This window comes from Nyctereutes procyonoides, unplaced genomic scaffold (assembly GCF_905146905.1).
Source record: "Nyctereutes procyonoides isolate TBG_1078 unplaced genomic scaffold, NYPRO_anot_genome, whole genome shotgun sequence".
In the NCBI taxonomy this organism is placed as follows: domain Eukaryota; kingdom Metazoa; phylum Chordata; class Mammalia; order Carnivora; family Canidae; genus Nyctereutes; species Nyctereutes procyonoides.
This window is the reverse complement of record NW_026575144.1, coordinates 15,233,333-15,260,025: the sequence shown is the minus strand read 5'-3', so window position 1 is coordinate 15,260,025 and position 26,693 is coordinate 15,233,333. Positions and strand designations below refer to the sequence as shown.

Below are 26,693 nucleotides of genomic sequence, written 5' to 3'. Positions count from 1 at the left end.
TAACCCCTGTGTTGTTCAAGGGCCAACTGTACATTAACTGCATCTATCAAAACCTTGATTTTAGAATCTAATTTTAGAGTCAAGTTATCTGGAGAACTTCACACTTAGCAAAGTTTTCCAAAGTGTGTTACATATATAAGTAATCCTTCCTTCTATATACCTTTTACCTTTTCTTTTTTCTTTCTTCTATTGAATGTACATAGTTACACATTTCTTGTGCTCTTTTGAAATCATTTGAATTAAGTTTCATCTAATTATGTATACTTAATATCTATGTTCTAAGATACTTTTGAACAAATACTTTGGTAATGGCTATACAGATATATAGAGAAAAGAATAGTCATAAATGACATTACTTTGTGCCTTCTACAAATAAGTAATACTTTGAGGACTAATTGTGTACTTTTGTAATACAAAGTCTGTTTTATTCTGTTTGGTTTAACAAAATCATGATCATCAATTATCCTGCATTCAAGAGAAAAGAGAAAAAAGAAACTGGATTGTTACTTATCATTTCTATGAATTGTCTATTTAAAAAAAAGACTTTTTTTTAAGATTAGTGGGTAAAAGTTGATGTGAAAGTAAGAGTAGGTTCATTGTTAGGTAAAACTGTGAAATAGGTCCTCTGGCTTTCTCTTCCTCTTTTTAGTTCAGGGAAATTCACCAAAGTATCTCCAGCACCTAGCTAGCACAAAGGATACCTAGCACATAATAGGTGCTCATTATATTTGTTAAATGAGTAGTGATTTCCCCAAGACATCTCCTCACTAATTTGTTAGTGACTTCAGTTGTTTGTCCATCCTTGGAGTGTTTGCATTCTAAAAGATTGCCAGAGGATGCCCGCAACCTCTGCCCAAAGATATGAACTGCTAAAGGTTGAACGTCAGGCGTCAATGGGGAGATAATTTAAAGTGCAGAATTTCCCCCAAGACTGCTTTAAACCACATCACTGGTCAACTATTTACTTTGCTCGTCATTGGGTCAGATGAGAACTGCATTTGGTATACAGCTTTAAAACATACCATCCTGAATTATTTCTATTTCTTGGTTCCTGTGCAAACCCCCCCCCCCAAAAAAAAAACAAAAACAAAAAACAAAAAACAAAACAAAAAAAAAAAAACAGGAGTTGTTGATTCTAAAGCAATTCCTGTCAATTTGTAGCCCATCTGCTTATAGTTTGTGTTGTTTAGGTAGGACCTGAGCCCCGTTCAAGGTCTTCCCCAGCACCTCCGACATGCCTCGCGAGGACTATCAGAGACTGGGTGGGGAGCAGGGGTGTCCTCTAAAAGGCCAAACTGCTGGCGTCAGCAGTGGATCAGCCACGTGCTGGGCCAGACGCTCAGCGACGCCGCCAAAACATCTCTGCATTAAAGCTACGGCGCCTGCCGGCTGGAGGCACAGCTATTTGAAGGTCTGTGATGTTGACAGCGCGCACTGTATACAAATGTGTTGGAAGAGAGCTAAGTCGAAACATACACATTTGCGCTGAATGATTTCTACAGCGGCTTCGCTTCCGAAAGAAGCGTGCCAATACCTTTGCAAAACTGCTTCTCCCAGTCCGCAGAGGAAGGCTGGCTATAGGCTCCTCGTGCTAACCGGTCCTCCCTCTCCCAACCCCTTCCCACGGTTCTTGTGCCCCCATCCTCTGGGCCCACACAAGGAGGGCAGGACGCCCGCCTGTCTATGTTGGATGCAGGAAGCGGACGCCGCGCAAGCGCTTGATGCTTTCCAAACGCTGGTCGCTCTGCCCTGGGCCTGACATAACCAGCCTCGCAGGGCACAGACCGGGGGAAGACCGGAGGCAAGTCTGCCCCGAGCCTCCCTCGCGCTGGAGAAACGTCAGGGCCCCAGCCTTGAGGCCGGCCCGCCCCCCTCTCTTCCCCATTGGCTCGGCGGCTCCACGCGTCACGCCTGCGACGCCGACGCTGCCCTGCCAGCGAGGGGCGGGGCTCGGGACGCGCGAGGCGGGGCCAGCGCGCACGCGCAGGCGAGCGGGACTGGGTCAGGACCGGGGAAGGGAGGGGGTGGTGTTCCCGGTTTCCTGGGTTACCTGAGGGGGCGGGGGTGGGGAGTTCGCGGCGGCGACGGGGGTGGCAGCTGCAGCGGCGACAGCGACTCGGGATTCTCCCGGTGAGTAGAAGCGCGCGGCGGCAGCCACACAGCAGGTAATAAAAGGCGGCCGCCGGGCGCCGATGACGCGGGCCGAGGGCTTGGGGTCCCGGACACCATCCGTGGCCTGGAGAGGGGGCGGATTGGGGGTGGCGGCCGCCAGCCGGAGCGGGGTGTCGCGGCCCCCGGGCCGAGGGCGCGGGGGGCTCGGCCCCGAGCCGGTCCTCGGGCGCCTCGTCCGGCTCCCGGTCCCCGAGAGGTCTCCCCGCGGCGCGCGGGCAGCTTTGACAGCGGCCGCGAGGCAGGCGGGAGCGCTCCCTGCCCGTCTGGACCCTTGCGGCGGCCTCCCGCCACCAACTTTATTTCCGAGCGCGCGGGGGCCGCGGGCCCCGGAGGTCGACGAGGCTGGCGACGCGGTGCTGCTAGCGCGGTCGTATTTATTGTCCTGTGCAGTGGCCCTCGCTCCACCCCGGCCGGGCCCAGACTGGCAAGTCGACGCCGGGAGCTGGCAGTTTCCGCGCCACCACCTTGCAGTCGCTCGCGTGCTCCTGTCCCGCGGTGCTCACCCATCTGTCATCTCCCCCGTGTGCCTTCGTCTGCTGCTCGTCTCCGGTCTGTGACACCCTTTGCGGGGCCAGAGGGGCCTCTGAGATACCGGCCGTCTGTCCCGGGGCGTCATTAGAGCCTGCCTTGGCTGTGGTGCCCCTTAGCCTCTGGGAGGAGTGCAGTGTTCGAAAAATAGCCGGGAGACCCCCCGACACCACAGAGTGGAGGTCAGCGGGTTGTTTCGTAGTGGAGGGGTCAGGGAGGAGGCTTTCAGAACTGCTCCCTAGCCTTAATTCTTATCGGGCTAAACAAAACGTTCCCTATACGCTCAACAGACCATACACACCCAGTGAGGTTTGTTTGAAGCCGATAGAAAATTTTAAGGGAGTTGCGTCTTGCCTTGAATACGTTGTTGTTGAGTCCGGACCAGTGTTTCCTTGGACATTGAATGCAGCTCGCATTTTTCCTAGGGTTTGTTTAACAGATTGATAGGACCAACTGAATTGGGCTTTTCTTCCTGATGATTCTTGGCCGGTCTGCTGCTACTTTAAACTTCCACACCCAGAAACCTTATGCTAATAAAGATGTTGACTCTGAGCTTTCATTTTATAGATATAGTTATTAATATGGGGTATTTGTTTTTAAGAGCTTTACGAGTAGTCAGCAACTTTTTTTCTAATATCTCTTTGCTGTCTGTCCTCCATGTTGTTACCGCTTAAAGGCTGGAGAATTTGGAGAAGAGGAGGGATTAGGAGAAAATGAGTTATTATATAATTTAACTGACATGAAAGCAGTTTGTAAATTATAAAATGATGTATGAATTTAGTAGATATTTATTGAGCATGTACTGTGTGCCAAACAGTTTTCTGAACAGAAAAATATCCCCTCCTTCACAGAGCTTGCATTCTTGTGGGGGATCTCAGATAATAGAATATGTGCTATGTCATTTAGTGTCAAGGACTATAGAGGAAAAAGCAGGAAGGAGGGAGGATAGGGGGAGAGGGTTGCAATTTTAACTGGAGCTTAGAATTAACTAGAGGTTAGAGCCAGGAAAGACTTCTCAGAGAACATGGCATTTGAGCCCAAGACTAGGAGGAAGTGAGAAGGTAATCCATATCCCTCTCTAGAGGAAGAGTGTTCAAGCAGAGGGAAAGGCACTTAGAAACGCTTTAAGGCAGGAGTGTACTGGGTGTGTTTGAGGACAGCTCAAAGGCTGATTTGGCTCTGGTGGAGTGAGCAAAGTAAGAGTAGTAGAAATGAAGTGAGGTAAGTGGGAATGGGAAGTCAGCTTGGGTGAGGCCTTGTAAGCCTTTGTACAGACTTGGTTCAATACGCTGAGTGAGAAGGGGAGTCATCCCTTTGAATAGAGAAGAAATATAACCAGACTTTTAAAAAAGGATCATTCTGGTGGCTAGAGTGGAGAATTGACTGGGGCAGAGGGAGGGATTGGGCAGGAGCAGGGGCAGGGGCACGGTTATCAACTCAGGGACTCTTGCCATAGCTGGGGCTAGAGATGATTATAATTGAGACCAGAGTAAAACTGGTGGAGTGGTTGATTTCTGGATGAATTGGGGGTATACTCAACAGGAGATTTACACCAGAATTTTTGTCTGAGCAAATATGAAGATGAAGTAGACATATACTGAGATGAGGTTTATGAGATGAGCAATTTGATGGGGAGAGGGTTAGGGGGTGCTCAGAGGACAGTAAAATGAGACATTCAAGTAGAGATTATTAGTAGTAGATTCCAGTGATTTTGTATTGAAGACATTACATTATTTTGACTTTATCAGGGGCTTAATATTTTCACCCATGAGCTGCCAACTTTTTTTTCATACTCATTTTCTTTTTAGTTCTTTTGGACCAGCTTAGTCATTGATTTCACCAAGTGCAGTTTTGTTTTTATTTGCTTGCACTCAGAGCATCTGTATTTTAGTTTCAGTTGTAGAGAAAGCCGTATCACCCAGAATTTCGGAGTATCTTTGCAGTTTGTTCCTGTATTGAACACCTCCAATGATTTATCCTTTCCCAAGTTATGTTTGGATGGCTGGCTTAAGTTCAAGAATTTTTTTTAAGCTTCAGAAATCTCGTTATCAAATGTGACTTCACTTGGCATTTGTGAAATTACAATGGAAATGACCTGTATTTTTAATACTTTATTAATGATTCAGTAATAGAGAGGGATTATCCTAATTCTTTAGTTTCATTAAAAAATGGCTTGAAATAAATGGGCCATCACATGTTAAATGGAGATCTTTTCATCAAATTATGCAGTATGCGGAACAACAGAATTTGGCCTGTAAAACTTGAATCAAAAACATGTATCAGGCCCCTAGAATATAAGGTCTATCCCTTACATTAAGAACCCAGGTTATAAACTAACATTTTTTTAATGGATTTTCAACCTAAATATATTCTGAAAGTATATCTTAAAACTGTCAGATTAATAACTAGTTTTAAACTGATCTTGGAGTCATTGGGAACACTGTATTCTCTTAGATCCTACTTTCTTTTGCTATTGCTTCTCACCAGTATTTGTTCTTGTCTCTCTTAATACTCCTGGCCTTGATTTACAGTAATTGAGAGAGACCTGATACATTTGGAAACTCTGAATGCTTCTCAGATCTAATGGTTGGGGGAAAATAAAAATCTTATTTAGTAATATGAAAAAGTAGGGATGCCTGGGTGGCTCAGTGGCTGAGCGTCTGCCTTCAGCTCAGGGCGCGATCCTGGAGACACGGGATCGAAAATCCCACATCGGGCTCCCTGCATGGAGCCTGCTTCTCCCTCTGCCTGTGTCTCTGCCTCTCTCTCTCTCTGTGTCTCTCATGAATAAATAAATAAAATCTTTATAAAAAAAAAAAGAAAAAGTAATGCTTAAAATGTGACCATCTTAATTAGTGAAGAAAGGAATTAAACAATTTTCCAGAAGGCTAGTCATTGTTCCATTCAAATGTGATTCCTTGAAATTGAAACTCAAAATGCATGAGGAAATAAGAGAACTGCTAGCCACTTTAAATGAGTGGAAGAAATAGATGAATGATAAGAGAGGGTATTGCACATACTTAGAAATGTTTATATAACTAGAGCCACTCATCTTTATAAAGTAAAGAGGATAGAAGATTTTTGCCAGAAACCTGAATCACATATTTTAAATTTAAAAACAGAGTGGGGAGGGGGAAAGCTTAGAAACTATACATTGAATGTCTTGATACTAAGTGATTCCTAGAAAAATTATAGGCCAGATTGCCAAGCAGATGCTTTATAATTTGTGATTAGAAAACAAGGCACTGATTATTAAGACCCAGAATTGCTTTTTTAAGAACACGTCATATTAGCCCCTTGCACACTTTGCCAAAGATATGATAATATTAAATAATCTTTTTTTTAAATTTTTTTATTTATTTAATGATAGTCACACACACACAGAGAGAGAGAAAGAGAGAGAGAGAGAGAGAGAGAGAGAGAGAGAGGCAGAGACATAGGCAGAGGGAGAAGCAGGCTCCATGCACTGGGAGCCCGATGTGGGATTCGATCCCGGGTCTCCAGGATCGCGCCCTGGGCCAAAGGCAGGCGCCAAACTGCTCCACCACCCAGGGATCCCTTAAATAATCTTTTTAAGCACCTTGCATCTTACAGAGTGCATTCCCATTATTTTATTTAACCCTCAGAACATCCCTGTGAAGTAGTGTCAGAGGAAGAGGACTCAACAGTAGGAGCCCTGGGAAGTCAGGAAGGGGACAGATGTGGGAGGTTTTAGAAAGGATTTACTTAGATACAGAGTTAAAGAAAGGGAAGAGTCAGAGTGGGCTTTAAGGATTCTAGATTGTCTGACTGAGTGAATGGTAATGCTGGTAATTGATCATAAATTTGAAAATATAGGTGGAGGAACAGTTTTGGAGATGTGAAATTCATCTATTCATATCAGTTTGGTGAAAATAGTTGTTTTCTTTGTCAGAACTGAGTCACATGTAATTAAACTTTTCAAAATATGTAGGTCAGCCTGGAACTCAGAAGAGAAGTCTAAACCAAATGAAAAGTTTTCATTCATTCAGTAAACATATTCTTTCAAATTCTTTTGGTAAGGAAGAGAGGACAGTGGGTAGAAGCTTGAGCAGGGAAATGTGATTGGGGAAGGTTTGTTTTTCCTTAAGGATGAAAGAGTCAAGGAACTTTAGTGGACTGATGGAAAGGGTCCATTGAAGAAGAAAGAAAATTGAAGTCACAAGAGAAAGATGATCAGACATAACCTCAGAGGGACTGGAAGGGTTGGGAACAAGATCACAGGTGAAAGGGTTATTTTGGAGAAGAGCAGTGATGCACCTTCCTGTTTAAAAAAAGAAAAGGAAATAGACAGTGAATACTGATATAATATAGGTACATGTCCAGGATAACATCTCTTGTCTCCGTGGAGCCAGGTTATCTGCTGAAATTGAGAAGGAAGGGTGTGGGTTGGGGTATGTTTCATGGGAAAAGTTACTGTTGTGATTGGGAAAGGGGCTTGACTAGGGAACACTGACCTAATTGCTGAATAATGATAAACACCCTTGAAATCACAAATGAGGAAAGCAGCCAATCAGAACGGTTAAGCAGTACAGAAAGCATATAATTAGATTGAATCTAGATGGTGATTGGAAGTGAGGATATGATGTATAACTTGTGTTGGGGGATGGTATAAAGTCAAGGAACTGAGGGTGATAATGAGGTTGCTAATTGAAGGGCTGAACCAGAGGTATCCTGCTTGATTAATGAAGACAGCTAAGCCAAGATGGAGCTGATAAAAGTACAGAACAAAGAGGGTGAAGAATCTCAGTGAGTAAGCTGTAGGATTAATAGAAGTAAAGAAGTATTAGAGATGGAAAAATAGGCACAAGATGTGAGGTCCTAACTTTAAGATTCTGGAGTTGAAACAGTCATAGCTGGCGATAAGGGCCAAAGTATGACCAATGATGGTTGGTAGCCAAAATTAATAGTGCTAATTACAATTGTAATATTAATAAAAAACTACCGTTTATCAAATGCTGTATACTAGTCACTATACTAAATGCTTTTTCCATAGGTTATTATACATATTTTTCACAACCACCTACTAAACTATGCTTACCCTCTACAAAGTAAAGGTCATTGAAGAAAAGGAAATTAAAGAGCTCTGAATCCTAGTATGTTGGGATTATTTGTTCTTATAAATAATGAAGCTTCCAAATAATAGATCTTGTATGGAGCGGAAGGTAAGAATTATATGACAAAGTTCTCAGTAAATGGAGATGAAAGACTCAAAGTCAGTAGTTGACAACTACAAATATAACTATAATATAGCCTTAAAATTGGATAAAAATGGGATAATAATGATGCATAAGCCACCTTAGGAACCAGGTGATAACCAGAATAATGCTGATCTGTCTTCCTGGCCTGGGATCTGGGTGTATATAGTGATTTATTAAGACGAAGAGATGAAATGAACTTCTTGTGTAAAGGTAGAGGAGATAGGGCTGTTTCTTAGCAATGGAACTAGGTTTCCTAAAGCTAGAGAGTAAAGAATCCAGGGAGGAAGGAAGACTCATCTAGTCGTGTGTGGAAAATCAGAAAGGGTGGGTGGGCAGGTAGGGTGATCATGTAATTTATTGACCAAACAGGTATTATTATGAAAATGGAAAGAATGTCTTTAATAGTTACTCTGGGACAGCAGGCATAAATTAGGACTGTCGTAGGCAAATCAAGATGTTTAGTCATATCAGTGACAGGTAACTAGAGGAGCTGTCACCTTGGAAATGGGCTGTGGATGTTGAAAATGAATGAATTGAGCCCTAAACTAGAGGAATATGAATGGAGCTTACCCAGGATTATTCTCTCTAGCCCTATAGCATTGCCCTGAAATGTTCTATGTACATTTTGTTCTGTAAGAGTCTGGAGATTTGAAAGAAGTTCTGGATTCATTTCTATATGAAGATTTGGAATCCATTAACATATAAGTGATACTAGAAACCTTAAAAGTGGATGAGATAAAAAAAAAAAAAACACAAAGAGAATGAGGAGGAGGAGGACAGAATCCAGAGACTCACCAACATGAAGAAGCTGGCAAAGAAGAATACAACTAGAGAGACTGAGGAGGAATGGTTAGAAGGAAAGCCACAAGAGATTTGATATTCACAAATCCAGAAAGAAGAGAGAGATTCAAGAAATTAATCTCATATGCCTTATGTTCCTCTGAGAGGTCAAATAAGATAAGGACTGGAATGTGTCCATTGGCAATTAGAGGGTTGTTGATCTTGGCCTGACTAGTTTTGGTAGAGAAGTGTGGGCAAAAGTCAGTCTGCAGTACACAGAGAGGTAAGGTGGAGACAGGAAGACTACTTTAAGTGAAGACTACCTTTGAGTAATCTTGAAAGAGGAAGGCGTTAACAGGATCTATATATCCTGTGTATAAATATATATATCCTGTATATGTGTGTGTGTTTGTGTGTGTATATGTGTGTATGTGTATATACATACATATATGTATATATATTTCATTCATTCATTCATTCATTCATTCATTTAAGGAAGGCAGTGAAAGAGCCAATGGAGACAAAAGGTTAAAAACTAGGAGGGAGCTGGATTTCTAACCAATGCCTTCTGGTAATGTCTAGTTAGTAATTTTGTTGTAATGGAAAAAGTGAAAGTAAGAGGAAGATACATTTTAAATTAAGTAAGACAAACTTTGTAATAACTACAACTCATCAGAAGCTGAAATAGGTAGAAAATGTTTATTGAAGAGAGAGAATTCCTAATCTGGTGAAATACTGAAAAGTGACATTTAGGTTATGGAATAACTCTAGGATTCTTTTTTTTTTCTCTACATTTTTTGAGGGAAGGAGGAATGTGCATATAAGGTTTATTCATGATTCCTGATCCCATAACATTGATGCTTTTTAAATAACTTGTGTTAGTTTTTATCAAGTAGCTTTGACCAAAATTTCTTTCTCTATTATGCAACATTAACACATCTCAGGAACACTGCCAGCACATTTTAAAGCTTGAAAAGTAACAAGAGATAAATTCCATTTTCTCATTCTTCACATGGGGAATCAAAGATCTAGGGATGCTTGATGTACAGATTGAGGCACAGAGCCTCAGTGAGACTCATGCTAGAATTGTATTTCCTACAACCTGCTAGATTTTTATTCCAGCTACTTTCTTGTTGCTGAGACATCTTCTCTTTTTGTTCTTTGACTCTGACAGGTTGTAGAAGACAATCTTTTTAAATAAGTAAAATAGAGGTCCTAACGTATGGATTTATTGTGGTAGATGAACAAAACACTCTTAAGATTTTACTTGAAAATTGTAAAATGTTATAAAATCATTTTTATTATTAGTGTAAATGAAGGGCTTGGAAAAGTTGAACTTTCTTTTAAGGTGTCTCTTTTGCAAAGTCTCTTTTAAGAAATCTCTTCTCCCTGGCACCTGGGCAGCTCAGTCATTTGAGCATCTGACTCTTGGTTTCTACTCAGGTCGTGATCTCAGAGTCCTGGGATTGCCCCTCCCCAGCCCCCACCCCCTTTAGGCCCTGAGCTGGCTTGTGTGCTCTCTCTCGCTCCCTCTCCTAAATGGGTAAAATCTTTATTTTTTTATTTTTAAAGATTTCATTTATTTATTCATGAGAGACAGAGAGAGAGAGAGGTAGAGACATAGGCAGAGGGAGAAACAGGCTCCATGCAGGGAGTCTAATATGTGACTTGATCCCGGGATTCCGGGGTCACACCCTGAGCTAAAGGCCAAAACTCAACTGCTGAGCCACCCAGGCATCCCTTGGGTAAAATATTAAAAAAATTTTTTTTAATTAAAAATAAAAATAAAAATAAAAATAAAAATAAAAATAAAAAAGAAGTCTCTCTTAAAAAACCGAAAAGAATATAGGTTTCCAGGCCAGAGAAATGTGGTTTTTAGGAACAGCTTATCTAACTTACTAGCAATCATTTTTTTTTTTTAAGATTTTATTTATTTACTCATGAGAGACACAGAGAAAGAGAGGCAGAGACACAGGGAGAGGGAGAAGCAGGCTCCATGCAGGGAGCCCGATGTGGGACTCAATTCCAGGTCTCCAGGATCACACCCTGGGCTGAAGGCAGCACTAAACTGCTGAGCCACCCAGGCTGCCCACTAGCAATCATTCTTGACTATCTCTGGATATTTCAACTGTCTAAAATCATAACAGTAATATTTCTCTTATATGGTACTTGTAAATATTAAGTTATATGTAATTATATTTGATATATAATTTATATATTGTACGTCATGTTTTTGGACAATGCTTGAAGCCTAGTATACATTTGGTAAATATTGAGAAATATTAATTTTCTTTACTCTTTTGAGGTTTTTGTTTCTTTGACATATTATTTCTTATTTATTTATTTATTTATTTATTTATTTATTTATTTATTTATTTCTGAAACAGAATTAACATAGTGTTATATTAGTTTCAGGTGTATGATATTATGATTAATTTTTTTAAATTTTTATTTATTTATGGTAGTCACACACACACACACACACACACACACACACACACAGAGAGAGAGAGAGGCAGAGACATAGGCAGAGGGAGAAGCAGGCTCCATGCACCGGGAGCCCAACGTGGGATTCGATCCCGGGTCTCCAGGATCCCACCCTGGGCCAAAGGCAGGCGCTAAACCTCTGCGCCACCCAGGGATCCCCCTGATATTATGATTAACAATTGAATATGCTACTCAGTGCTCATCAAGGGTATTTTTAAGCCCCTTTATCTATTTCATCCATTCCCCTACCTACCTCCCCTCTGGCAACCACCAGTTTGTTCTCTGTATTTTAGAGTCTGGGGTTTTTGTTTGTTTCTCTTTCTTTCTTTGTTCATTTATTTTGTTTCTTAAATCCCACATATGAGTGAAATCATAACATATTTCTCTTTCTTTTATTGACATATTTCACTTAGCATTATACTCTCTAGCTCCATCCTTGTTGTTGCAAGTGACAAGATTTCATTCTTTTTGATGGCTGAGTAATATTCCATTGTATATACACCCCACATCTTCTTTATGCATTCATCCATCAATGGATTCTAGGGTTGTTTCCACATCTTAGCTATTGTACATAATGCTGCAATAACAGAAGTGCTTATATCTTTTTGATTAGTGTTTTTACTTTCTTTGGGTAAAGGGGTCTTATGGTAATTTTATTTTTAAATTTTTATTTTTTATTTTATTTTATTTTTTATTTTTAAATTTTTGAGGAACCTCCATATTGTTTTCCCTAGTTGCTGCACCAATTTGCATTCCCACCAACAATGCACCAGGATTCCTTTCTTGTTCCTTTCTTTCTACATCCTCACCAACACTTGTCATTTCTTACCTTTTTTATTCTAGCCATTCTACCAGGTATAAGGTGATATCTTATTGTGGTTTTGATTTGCATTTTTCTATGATTAACAATGTTGAGCATCTTTTCATGTGTCTGATGTCTGTATATCTTCTTTGGAAAAATGTGTATTCAAGTCCTCTGGCCATTTACTAATCATTATTTGTTTTTTGGTATTGACTTATATAAATTCTTTATATATTTTGGATATTAACCTCTTATCAGATATATCATTTGCAAATATCTTCTGCCATTTGGCAGGTTGCCTTTTCATTTTGTTAATGGTTTCCTTTGCTGGGGAGAAGCTTTATATTTTGACATAATCACAATAGTTTAATTTTGCTTTTGCTTTTTCTTGCCTTAAGAGATATAGCTAGGGAAATGTTTCAATGGCTGTTATTAGAGACATTACTCTCTGAGCTCTCTTCTAAGATTTTTATGGTTTCAAGTCTCATGTTTAGGTTTATTTCTGTGTATAATATAAGAAAGTGGTCCAGTACAGACTGTTTCCCAGTGTATATTCTTGCCTCTTTTGTCATAGAGTAAATGGTCATATAAGCGTAGGTTTATTTCTGGGCTCTCTATTCTGTTCTGTTGATATGTTTCTGTTTTTGTGCCAGTACCATATTGTTTTGATTACCTCAGCTTTTTAGTATATATTGAAATCTGAGATTGTGACAGCTCTAGCTTTGTTCTTCTTTTTCAAGATTGCTTTGCCCAACAGTAATTCATGTATCCCTGTGTGTGTGTGCATGTGTGTGTGTAAAATGAAGTATTACTCAACCATAAAAAAAAGAATGAAATCTTGCTGTTTGCAACAACATGGATGGAGCTAGAAAGCATTATGCCAAGTGAATTAAGTCGGTCAGGAAAAGGCAAATACCGTATGATTTCACTCAAACGAGCAGAGGGAAAAAAAGAGAAAAGAGACAAACCAAGAAACAGATTCTTAACTATAGAGAACAAACTGATGGTCACCAGAGGGAAGGTGGGCAGGGGTTGAGTAAAATAGGTGATGGGGATTGAGGATGGCACTTGTCATAATGAGTACTGGGTGATGTATGGAAGTACTGAATCATTATATTGTACACCTAAAACTAACATAAGACTGTATGTTAACTATAGAATTAAAAAAATTTTAAATACTAAAAAAAAAAAAAAAAAGAAAAGATTGCTTTGGCTATTCAGGGTCTTTAACGGTTCCATATAAATTTTAGTATTATTTGTCAATAGTTTTGTGAAAAATGTTATTTTTTCTCTATTTTTAAGCCTGTTTTTTTGGCATGTTTAACCATGTCCCACCCCCACGATTGTTGTTGGGATGGATTTGCTAGTTTTTTTTAGGAATTTGTTCTTGTGCTTAACTGTTTCAAAGTTAAATGTGCCTTTGCTTATTGGAAATATATTTTCATTATTAAGTATTTAAATTTTTTGTTGTAGCATTTGTTTTTTGGCCAAATGTGTTTTTAGCAATTTATTTAGCATAAGTGAAATCAATTCTATATGCTCATTTGAGTATTATGAACGTTAAAAAATGTTTTAAAATTTTTTTATTGGTTCAGCATCATTTATTATGTCAGCAGAGCTTTGGCATAGGAATGTAGGTTGTTGTTTTAAAATCTCGTCCATATTTTATATACACAAATGCACATATGCATACATACAGCTCAAATGTGTCACATATTCACAAAATAATGAGGTTTAAAAATGAATTTTGAAAATGAAATTGTATTTTCTTACATTTGAGTATTATGAACTTTTAAAGAACAATAATAGGATATTAATTTTTTTCCTTTCTCATCAGTCTTTAAGATTGCTCTGATAAAAATGTGATTTGCTACAATAGAATTCTTATTAGCTCTGTAGTTCACTTGTCTGAGCTCCTTGGATGGAAGAATAATAATCATAATTGCATATATATTATTCCAACAGAATAATTATTATACTGAGTTTGGATGAGTACGAAATTAAAACAATGATAAGAATGATTTCCTCTTTTATTATATTAATATGGCTTATTTGAAAGGGCAACAAAACATTTATCAGTTCATAAAATGCATTCATTGTTACTGCTTCTGGGTATTGATTCATTGAAGTGCATAGTTCAGTGTATCCTGGCCAATGGCAAAAGGAGGTTTTACTGGTGTAACTTGTAGAACAGCTGCTTATACCTATCAACTTGCTCTTATGCTACTTTTTAATATTTGCTTGTCTAGACTTTATTAGATCTTTAATGCATTATAGCTCAGAGTTGATTAAAGATTAAAACCCTTTACTGTTTTCTGGATTTCCTCTTTGGTAATGTTTCCAAAGATGGTAATGCTGGTTACTGTTCTTGTGATTTTTTCTGTTAGCCTTATTTCAGTATTTTGGAGAATATTTCTGGAGTCATGTATTCCATACAGCTGAAACATATTTATTTTCCCTACACTTGACTTCTAAAAATACAGAATCCTGGTAAGGTAGTTTTGACAAAACTTGATTATGCATAATTTAAGGAAACATTTAGAATGTATAATTTTTTTACAAGGTTTTACTTATTTATTTTAGAGAGAGAGAGTAGAGGAGGGGGCAGAGGGAGAGGGAGAAAATCTCAAGCAGACCCTGCACCGAGTGGAGCCTGGCAGGGCTTGATCTCAGTACCCTGATATCATGACTTGAGCCAAAACCAAGAGTTGGGTGCCTGACTGAGCAACCCAGGTGCCCCTAGAATGTGTAATTTTAATCTTAGTTGAACTTTGATGTTTACTGTTACTATATTACTATTTCCTGAATGCTGCAGTATCATGAAAGTTCACAGCCTAAAAGATATTTAGAGATCTAGTTTTGTTTTTGTTTTAATGTGTTTAAGAAGAATGGGACACAGAAAGGTTAAGCATTTTGCCTTAGATCCTAAGAAGTGTCTGAGGCAAAACAAAAAACCAAAAGTCTCGACTTTTAGTGTAGTATTCTTTCTACTATGCCACTAACCTATTGAACATTTTAATACATTTTAAGAAACTAATCTCATAGCCAAAACCTTATACACTATGGAAAGTGATGATGGCTGGTTTCCAGTATGTAATTAATTTATACCTTTAGCCCTTTGTCTTTACATGTGTCTAAGTTTATACCTTGGTGGTAGAAACTAAATTGTGATGATTCTCAATGAAGTAGAAAAAAAGAAGTGTAGGTTGAATCTGAAATGCATTTGCTTAATATATATTACTTTTCTGTTTTTGTTCTCTATTGCTCTCATTCCCTATGCCCTTGTCTCCTACTATCTATCCATCTTCGTGGATGGTTAGAGAGCAGTAGATTAAGCAGCTAGATCTGAATTTGATCTCACTGTTAATTTTTCTTGATTTAAAATGTTTTATAGCAAAAAAATGTTTTATAGCAGTAAACACATTTGTCTGTACTTGACTGCCTCAACTAAATGATTTTTAGAAGGGAAGCTAATTTTCACTGTGTCTATAAGAATTATGAAGGAATAAGAGGAAACTCTTGCTATATACACTTATGTGGTATCTTTAAAGCTTGTACATATCTGTTCAGTATTTCTGAAACTTATTTTGCAGAATCTTTTACCTTATACAGAATATTTGTTAAAAACTACTGATCATTATGATGTTGCTATATAAATTATTTTTATTTTTTTCATTTCACATGGAGGCTAAGACACCAAGCTGTGTTTTTAGTGTCTCTTTAGGAGGTATAGAAAACCATTATTTATAGAATTGATTTTAAAGAACTTCTAAACTGTATATTTTGATTATAATCTCTTTTTTTAAAAAAGATTTTATTTACTTAAGAGAGAGAGAGACAGAGTGATAGAGAGCATGAGTAGGGAGGAGAGGAGAAGCCCACTCCCCGCTGAGCAGGGAGCCATCCACAAGTGGGGCTTCTGGGATCATGACCTGAGCCAAAGGCAGATGCTTTTTTAGTCTTTATAGGAAGAATAAACATCCAAGATTTTATTGCTTTAGTTTTTTGTTTTTAATCTAAAATTTTTTTGGTGAAGTTTTTATGTATTTCTATAGTGTTTTCCTTAGCACCTTAAATGCTTGCTAAGGAACAGAAAAGGCTTTTGTAAATGTGGCTATTTATTTCTCAGAGGTTTAGCTGCAGGAAGATTTCCTGAAGGAATTTGAATATTAGAGTGTTTTCTATCAAAGTTAGTATTAAGTGGATTGGTGTTGATTTTTTGAGCTCTTACTTTTGTGGCACTCTGTTAGGCAAAATAGTTTTGTTTTGTTTTGATAAAGGAGACCCAATTCTGCCTTGCTACACGTGGCTGGGCCAGCTTTGTCAAATGAGGAGCCATGATGACTTCTCTGTAGGCCAGTCACAGGTGTCCAGGCAGGCAAGACGGAGAGTGGTAACCAAGATGTGAGCTTAGCAAAGGGAAGGGAAGCAGGTGGTATTGTTCGTCAATCCTCGAAATATGAAAAAAACAGTATGTTCACTTTTCTGGGGCCACTGCTTTCTTAGATTTCCACCCTTTGCCCCCAAATCACTGCCCTATTTATTGTATTATTTTCTTTATAGCCCATACAATTCTACATAAATTGAAAATATTTCATTCAGCACATTTTTGTACTTTAACTTAGCCTAAAGGCATAATACAGAATAAAAGTAAGAACAGTTCAATTGTTCCCCATCCCCCATGTTTACTGGTTAAGGATTATTATAGCCCTACATTTTTAATATGGAACATCTACATCAGAGCCAACTTCTACCCCTCTTTTGTTGTAATTCCAGTTAGAACTGAAGGTATTACTTCTTGTTAAAATGTAAATACTTCTTTCTAGGAGGAGCAGAGTTTTTTGTTTTCTGTTTTGTCTTTGTTTGCTTACTTTTTGATATAAATGAGAAATGTGGAAACACATAGAGAAAGATAACATGAAGCTATAGAATACCCTGAGAAGTTTGGGGTGGAGGGATATTTGCCTGGAGGAGTGAAACAGCATAGGACAGAGAGGCAGGATTACTAAGTTGCACTTAGTGCAACAAGCAAAAGTTTGTAGAGAGGTTTTTTTTTAAATTTTATTTATTTATTCATGAGAGAGGCACAGAGGCAGAGACATAGGCAGAGGGAGAAGCAGGCTCAATGTGGGACTCAATCCCAGGACCCAAGGATCACACCCTGAGCCAAAGGCAGACTCTTAACTGCTGAGCCACCCAGGCGTCCCTGTAGAGGTTTTTGAAGCTTGTTTCCAGGTGAACACATTGCAATCTAGTAGACTTCAGTAAAGGTTCTGGGTAACATTTAGAGATAGTATTTAGTGTTAAAGAAACTTCTTTGTCCGTTGTCTAATTTTTAATTGACCTAACAGAAGAAAGGCTGTGTCTTCTAAACTTGGCTATTTTAGTTCTAGTTAATTAGCTCTAAAAATATCATGTAACTCCTAAGACAACTGTTGTGGGACCTAACCATGGGACCATGGACCTGTGGGCTTCAGTTTTTGTCACCTGTAGAATGTAGGGTTGGAGAGTATGATGTCTAAAGTTTCTGCTATTGTGAGAATGTATGATTCTAACATATTGATACCTTTATTTATGTTACTCATGAAGTGGCATAGTGTTATCATTGTTTTTCTCTAAGGGTTTTTAATTTTTAGTGATGTGTTGCAAAGAATATATGAGATCTTTGGGAAAGTTCATTAATCAGTCTATATTCCATATATACTGAACTCTGGAGAAGATGGGATTTAGCATAATCAATAGTCCATAATGACCAACCCTTATTTTCAAGAAGGCTGCTTTAAATCACCACAGGTTCTGATTCAAAAGAATTCATTGAATATTTATTATTCTGTGTAGTATTGTGTTTGATCCTCACAATAATCCTGCAGTTGTTAGTGGTCTCCTCCTTTTTGGTACCTAATATATTTCTAAAACATATTTTTCCAGTGGTAATTTCTCTAATATTATTTTAATTAAGAAATTTAGATGCAAGTACCTAATATTATTTTTTAAATGAATTTATCAGGATTTTGGGCACTTGGTGAAAGTTAGGAAATGAGCCCTTCAGATAACTATCGTTTTATGAAGAAAATATATGTTTTCTAATTAGGCTATAAGAGTAAATAGTTCATTATTATTAACTTTCTCATTGTATTTCCTCTTCTCCTTTTCTTTAGAAGTCACAAGACAGGGAAAAGACAAAATATACAGGTACTCCCTACTTTTATTTTCAGAGCTTCCTTGGAAACTATGTGGTCATAAAGCCAAACATTGACATTTCCATACTGCTCTGGGGAAAGGTTGTAATGATCTCTTTCTTCCTCCAGATGGCACTCTCTGCTGTCACCTAGTGCTGAGCACTTAAAAGGAACTATATTTACCAAGAATGTTTACTAATGTTATACAATCTTTGAAGATCCACATAGTAACTCTGTGGGATAGACGTTTCATGGAAAAGGAAGCCAGACATCACATAGCTTTGTGTGGCGGCTAGTAATTGCTACATTCGCACTCTTCTGCCTTTATTTTCACCACTGTCACAATGCTGCCTGTTTGACTATTCACAACAGATTCAAAACTTAGAAAAAGAGAATGAATAAATATATTAGTAAATATTTATTGAAATATTTATTGAATAAGTAATAAATTTTGGTTGAATTTATGAATGAATGAGTGAGTGACTTGATAGTTCTTGGGGAGGAAACCTGGTGACATAGGGAGTCCCTCCCTTTTTTATTTTAAGATTTTATTTATTTAAGGGAGAGAGTGAGAGAGCATAAGCAGGGGGAGGGGAAGACGGAGAGGGAGAAGCAGGCTTCCTACTGAGCAGGGAGCCTGATGCCTGAAGCTTTATCTTAGGACCCTGGGATCATAACCTGAGCCGAAGGCAGAAGCCTAACCTACTGAGCCACCCAGGCAACCCCATAGGGAGCCCTCTTTGTTGTGTTGTTGAGCTTGAGATTTTATTTTCAATGGTCAATGTAATGTTATTGGTAGTACTGATTAAGACACAGAAATGACAAGGTATTTAAAAATGCCTAAAACTGGAAAATATATGAAGGGATGACTTGGCATGGGGGAGAGTGTAGTAGTTTTATACTGTGTGTCAAGGAAATAACTATGTCAAAATCCACAAGACTAAGGGTGATAGCTTAATTGTGTGCTCCTTTGGATAATAGGTTGTGGCAATTAATCACAGAATCAGAATAGAGCTAAGATACATAGTCAACTATCCAAATGTCTATGGGGAGTCTTACTCAGTAAAAGCAGTGCTGCTATTGACTAATTTTATTGACCATTTCATTTTACAAAGGTTAAGGAAATAAGGAGGGGAGCTGATAACTCTGAGACTAAATTTGACTATGAGGGCTTAATTAGACAAGTGAACATAATGGGAATCCTGAGAGAAAACCATATCATGCATTTAACAAATTCAAAAAATAGTTGTGCCACATCCTCTTCTAGATGCTATAGATTTTGCAGTAAATGCAACAAAATCCCTGTCATCAAGGAGTCTTCATTTTAAGAGCTAACAATAATCTGTTGTCCAAAAAACTAGTCTCGTGGTTACTCAGCTGCAGTGATCTTAACTTGCATTTTAGACACTGCTTGCAGGGTTACACACTGGGTGTTGTCATCATCTGAAACTGCTTGTTTCAGAAATCTAAAAATTCTAATATCCTTCATTTCCTCATGATTTTTTCTTTTTAATATTCCCTCATTTTTTATTCAGTCTCAGAGAGATTGATTGCCTGCCTGTATTTCAACTTGCATATCAACATCTGCCTAGCCTATTTCTCTTTCCTAGCCAATTTGTATCCTAGTTTTGACCATATGGATTGTTCTCTCACTTGTACCTTAATTCTCTTTCACTTAAACTTCTTCCTCCCACCAAAACTCCCATTTCTACATCAGTGATACAATCTGCCTTATCTACTAGATCCAAGCAGCTGAGCCCTGCTGGAGAATCTCAAATATCTGAGAAGAGTTATACTATCCAAAATTCATGGCTTTCAACCTCTGCTGAGCTCTCAGGCCACCAGGGGGTCCTTTTATTTATCCTTGGTCACTACTCTCTCCATCATTTTCCTGCTTCTCGTTTTGCATTTTGATACCAAATGTATCATAATTCTGTCAGGGGCTTGACTTGAGCTTCTCTTTGTGTCTGTATGCTTTTCTTCTCCCCTTTTCTCTCTTCCTTTATATTTTCAGCTTTTACTGAAATATCACATCCTTCATGAAGCTTCCCTGACCACTCAGATTGGATTCAGTGTCCCTTATCAGTACACAACACCTGTGTATTGGTTTGCTTTTGCCACCATAATGGAACCTTCTTGAGGCAGAGACTAAAATTATTTTCACATTTTGTATTCTTAGTGCCTAAAACAGAGTGAGTGTTTTAGTAAATGGTAGTTAAATGAATAAATAAGAAACAGGAAGAGGAATGTGGAGGAAACCTGGAATATAGAGAATTAGAAAGACAGAGTTCCTAAATCTTAAAGTAAGGGTAGATAGGATGCCATGCATATAGTCTCCAGAAAGGAAAGTGCAGATAAGATGGCCATAGGTAGAGTTTTATGAACAGTTGGAAATAGTATGTGAAGAAAAGAGCGAGGCAACGTGGCCATTTGAACTCATATTTTAAAATAATATGTGCAGAAGAAGGAAAGAAGGACATGGAACAAAAATATATAGATGTAGATACAGGTATCTCATATAAAAGAGGAATACAACCCAAAGAGAATAATGAGCTGAGGTTTTGAAAAAGGTTAAGGCTGACCGTTTACATTTTATATAGAGAGATGAAAACAGCAAGCAAATAATAGATTTTTGTTTTAAACAAACTGGACCCCATTTGGTAGCCACACTTGTGGTGAGTATGGCTTAGTATAGAGAAGTTGAATCACTATGTTGTACATCGGAAACTAATGTAACATTGTGTGTCAACTATACTCAAATTTAAAAATTAAAAAAAAACCCCACCCTATAATTGGATACAGAGTAAATGAAACTTCCCAGCTTCTGTTTTGTTTCCAACTTCTCTGACATGAAGAATGATCTCCACACAAATTAATAAAGCTACATGTAAGAATAATAATAGAACATTTAAGCCCACGCACAATTAGAGAGGAAATTGTACCAGAATCTCTGGCTGCTCTAAATGTGTTCACACCTCAGGTTCAGATTCTGTGAAAATGTGTTAATGTTGTTGATGGTAATCTTTGAGCAACTCTGGGGACTTTGAACGCTACCAGAAAACACGGAGAACTAAAGTTCCAAAAAATTATAAAAGAACAACATAGATTCCATAGACTTTAGTGAGCTTGATGTTACTTCCACAAAAGATTCTAGAGATCGATTTAAAAGATTCTCAAATATTTACAGAAGGGAAAGATGAGCAGTAAGAGTTACAAGAGTTTTGTAAAAATAATTCATTCCAGATAACCTAGTTTCCACCTTTGGTGGGGACACTGCATGCACAGATGGGGAGAATGCTGTGTCTCTAATATATCTAGACATCTATTTGACATCATCCATTCTGTCATTCCATGCTTACGGACATGTTGGGAATTGGACTGTAGTACTGGTCCAGGGATTAACAGCCGAAACTCAATCTCAATTACTAATGGCAGCCTCCTGGGAAGTCTCTTCCAGGTAGCTGTTTTTGACCCTGTTCCACTCATCAGTTAACACCGCCTCCTACTCCTTACTCTCCCCCTGGCAACCTTGCAGTTTATTTCACCAAGAAAAGAGATGCACCCAAATCTTGGTCCAAATCTTGGTCTATCCACAGCCAGATATACTGACCTTCCTGTGTGTGTGCTTATGTGTTCTGTCATCCTTTCTGTTCATTACATGAACTGTGAGTGTTCCTAGCACTCGTGCATTGCATCCTCTTCCTACTGCCTGCTCACTGCTCCTGCATTTACCTCCTCTTGTTCTAGTTTTTCATCTATTTTCCTTTCTCCATTGGAGAAAGATGTTATATAAACATGCTATAATAGTATCTCAGCTTACAAATATGCTATAACATCACTTATAAAAAGAAAAAAAAAACGCACCACCTCCCCCATCCCATGTTCTCTTCAACTACCCCCACCTCCTTGCCACCCTTTATGGCAGAACAACTTCTCAAAAGAGTTGTCTTAAGCTCCTTGCCTCCGTTTCCTCATCCCCTTTGCCACTCCACTGAGACCACTCTTTGACAACGTTGTCAGTAACTTCCCTGTTGCTAAATCCAGTGGTGGGTTCCCAGTCTTTATCTTACTCAACCTTTCTGCCATATTTGACACAGTTGGTCAGTCTTAACTGTTTCAAGATTTTTTTACCGGGCTTTTGGGAGGCACCAATTTTCTGATTTTTCTCCTGCCTACTTGCTGCTCCTTCTCGGTCTCCTGTACTGGATCTTCCCCCTCCCTCTTACTCAGGATGGCTAACCCCAGGGCTCAGTTCTAGAATCTCTTCTCAGCTTTATTTGCATGCATTCTATAGGTCTCCACTGATCAGTACAGTAGCCACTAGCCACAGTCCTGTCATTGTAGAAAGTTCTGTTGGACAGTACTGCTCTGGGTTATTTCATCCACCTAGTCCTGTTAAAATACATCTAGATACTGATAACTCTCAAATTGATTCACCAGTTCCAGCCTCCCCACCTGAACTCCAGTTTGGCACATCCAGGTATCTACTGCATGTCCTTTGCTTGGTTTCCACACTACCTGTCAAAGTTACCATAGCTAACATTGAACTTGATTTTCCCTCTCATCCTGCTCCCTCTGTCAGTCTTGTCTGTCACTGAACAGCACTGCTCTTCACACAGGCTTAAAAAACCTTATGGATTCTCTGGGGTGGGAGGCCATTCTGAGGAAGAAACAGTTCCGGTGGGGGACACTTCTGTTTAATCTTTCCACATCTTACTTCAGTCCCTGGCCAGTGTGAATGAGTCTTTTCTCACTCTGTAATACTCTTTAACTTCTTTTGCACTCAATATCCAATGCATCAAACATAAACTAATCTCAAAGCCCTGGAACACTTTTCCCAGATGCTCATGTGACCCATTTTCATACTTCATTCAGGTTTCTGCTCAGATACCACCTCTTTAGAATCCTTGTCACCCTATCTGAAGTAGCATTCCTGTCACTCTGTATCCTTATTCTGTTTTATTTTTTATAGCATGTAGCACTGCCTGACATTACAATATGTTTGCTTTTCATCTGTCTCTACCTTACTGGAATCCATAAGGGTAGGGATTTTGTTTTTGCTCTATTCCCAGTGCCAAAAATAGTAGCCGGTAGCTAGATAATAGATAATAGATAGTAGCTAGATAATAAATATTCAATAAATGTTTGTTGAATTAAATGCCATATTAATGAAATTTCTGATGAAATAAAACTAAGAGGTGTAGCTAACACACTCTTTTTGCTTTTTGTTTTGGCCATTCCTATGTTATACTTTACTGGTCACTGTATTAGAAAAACTTACTATTTTCCTGAGGTTGTTTATATGATTATTTTATTTGTATGATCACTTATTATTATGCTTTTCATTTATTTTAAGAACACAAAAATTCTTGTAATATTGTTGCGAGTAAGTTTTATTTATTATGACATTATAATAGTTGCACTGGAAGTTGAATATGATAGTAATGATAATTTTTAAATTTAGCATTTTAGCTATAAAATAGAAAAAGTAATAAGACAGGGTCCCTGTTCTTAAGGAATTCATGACATAGGGTTAGAGAAGACAGTCATAAGTAACTATAGGGTGTTTATGTAGTTTAGAAACAGAGACAAATACATATAATGCCCCAAGGACATCTTCAGTCTGTTTCTTTAAACTATATTTGCAAACTTCATGGATACCCAGCACAATACAGGTTGATAAAAGTTGGAATGCAGCTGTGTTTATCAAGGGCGGTGGCAGTATAAAGGAGGTCAGAACTGACTGTGCTGGCTGATAGAATTACAGTCTTGGATAGAGTGAAACTCTATGGACATCCAAGCTGGGCTATGCAAAATACAGATAAAGAAGCCATCCTGGTTTAAGAGCATTAGATAAATCCTGCTGCATACCCTAGAAATGTCCCCTGATAACAGAGAAAAACAGATGGATCCAGTTGTCTGTCAGCTTCCACTTGTAATAACCATGCTGGAATGAATCACTGTAGCATTTTAAGGTGGACAGCTGTACCTCTGGTAGTCCAAATTAGAGGGTAGTAGGAGTCACAGCAATTAGTCAAATACCATCTTTATGCTCATAATTTGGTTGATAGTTTCCCCTTCTGTTCTTCTAGACTTGAAAATATATGGTTGATTTTTATTAGCTGAGGTTGCAGCAGGAGCAGGTGTGGAGAGTATAGTGAGACTTCATTCTTTTTTCGTTTGGTTGGGCAGTAGAAGCACTGGCTGACGGTGCTTGGAGTGGGGTAAGAGGACTGAAATCTAGCCTGGGCTTGGATAGTTGTGTGCCCAATGGAGCTGCTAGTCTGGGGAGAGATGTTTTTCTTGCATCACGAAAAGCCTTGTATGGTCTTAACAGCAGCTAATCCCATTTCCTGCCTCCTTTAATCTGAAGTGCCCAGAATAATGTGGTACAAGTACTATTTACCAAGTTGAAGGGAATTCAAGAAAGTTCTCTAGACTTGGGCATTTTGAAGGAATCAAAGATAATGCTGATTTAAAAACTTGTTTTGAAATAAACATTCATGGCTGCCTTGTATTTGTAATAAGGAAATATTTTCTATGCCTCTGCTTAGTCACAACTATAGAGAAGGGGAAAACAGGTAACTCAACAGAAGCATTTGTTGCTAGCCCAGAAGTAGGAATTTATCCTTTAGTATTCAGAAATAGCCTTCATTGTATTGTACACAAAAGGTTAATTCATTTTTAAAACTTCAACAAGGATATGAAATTTGGTGGTAGTTTATTCATTGTTTGGTTTTAGTATTTTTCTGAGTTTTCCTATATCCTCAAATACCTTTCACTTTTACAGGAGAGTAATGACTTGTCTACCCAAGTGTGTAGGTGGTATTCCACTGCCTCCAGGATTCAGTGTTAAGGAGACTGTTAACTGGTCTGATTCTCCTTCCTTTATAGTTAACTGGTGATTTACCTGGAGGTTGTAAGGAGTTGGGAGGAGAGGAGGAATAGGGTGCTGTGATCAAGCTGCCTTGTTCAGATCAAGTATGTTCCAACACTTCCTGTCTCAAGATTCCATTCTTGGAGCTCTAGAAATTTCTTAGTGTGTCCTTGAGGTTCAAAAACTTAGTTGGCTTCTCTTACATGAAATATGAAGACTGGCCATAAGTTTTTGTGTCAGAACTTTATTAAAATTATTTGTTTCACTGTTGCCATTAATATATTTTTCTATTTTTAAATAGGTGAAGCTTTATTCTAAGAATATTTATTTCATCTGATTCATGAGCTCAAATTATAAAGACTCAATGTTACAAAAGTGTTGAGAGATTGGTAAGTATTTAATGTAATAGATTTAAGCAGTCAAAATACTTGTTTCAGTCTAATCCTTTGAAACTATATAATTATGTGACATAATTAAACCCCAAAGTACAAACAACTAAACTTTCCATTAGTAGAGATGGATATGTAAATGTGGCATATTCATACAATGGCATATTATATAATGGTTTAAAGAAACAAACATTATGTTGAGAGGAAAAATAAAGTTATAAAAGGATACATATAGCATACTATTTATATACATTTTTAAAATAGTTAAAACAACACTGAATATTTTTATGACTATAAACAAAAAATTATAAAAACATGTATAGAAATGATAAACACCAACTAAAGAGAAAAAGAAGTGGGGTGGGGTGTGGCTTTCCTGTACTGTAAGGTTTGATTTCTTTGCACACACACACACACACACACACACACACACTCTCTCTCTCTCTCTCAGATCTGAACACAGCATAATGTTAAGACTTGCTAAATCTGAGTATTGGCTATAATTCATGTTAAACATTCTTTGTACTTTTCTGAATATTTGAAATATTTTTAAAAATCTTTAAAAAATCTATACAATCATCTTTTCAGTTGACATTCAAAGTAGCTGAAAGGCATTCAGTGAAATTCAACATTCCTATTAGATGAGCAGGAAAAAAATGAATATTTTCTTAATGTGCAAGGCAAAAGTATCCCCCCTCACCCCTACCAATGTTGTTCTGTTAGTGCTAATAGTTAGAAGAGTGGAAAGTGTGTGAATATTGGAAGTGTGTGAATAATAAAATTTTCGTTATTTGTAGAAGATAGGGTTTTATATCTGGAAATTTCAAAAAAAATGAGATTTCAGTAAGGAGCTTGGATATATGCTTACCATATCAAAATAAATCTACTACTTTTTGCCTCCTACATACCAGCTTTCTATCCTAATTTGATTATATAATGGAAACAAAATCCCATTCAAAATAACAGCAAAACCTACAAAACACCCTTGGGGAGACCTAACAAGAAATGTGTAAAACTTATTACATGAAGTAACAGCAGTTTCTACCACAAGGACATAGAGGATAAATGTGCAAGTAGTGTAAGGATGTTCTTTGCAGTTCTGTTTATGATAACAAAAACTAGAAATAGCCTAAATATTCAATGAGAGATTGGCTGCATAGTTAATAGTACATCTATATAATGAAAAACATGTTATATATACATGCAGCAGGACACCAGGAAGGTAGCAAAAAGAGTAAGAGAGAGCTCATGTGAAAAGAT

The 26,693-nt window shown here is 38.2% G+C and overlaps 1 protein-coding gene across 5 annotated transcripts in view; it reads left to right on the top strand.

The window, feature by feature from the left end:
- Positions 1-2,081: 2,081 nt before the first annotated feature.
- The window catches only part of LYST (lysosomal trafficking regulator), a 175,718-nt gene continuing 151,106 nt past the window's right edge, over positions 2,082-26,693 (top strand). For 3 of the 5 annotated variants that reach the window (XM_055308716.1, XM_055308715.1, XM_055308717.1), the window contains exons 1-2: positions 2,083-2,130; positions 25,346-25,433. The gene's annotated coding sequence lies outside the window, so the exon portion shown is untranslated. Of the gene's footprint in view, positions 2,166-25,345; positions 25,434-26,693 lie in introns of all 5 variants that reach the window. The other 2 variants (XM_055308713.1, XM_055308714.1) reach the window with 2 other exon arrangements.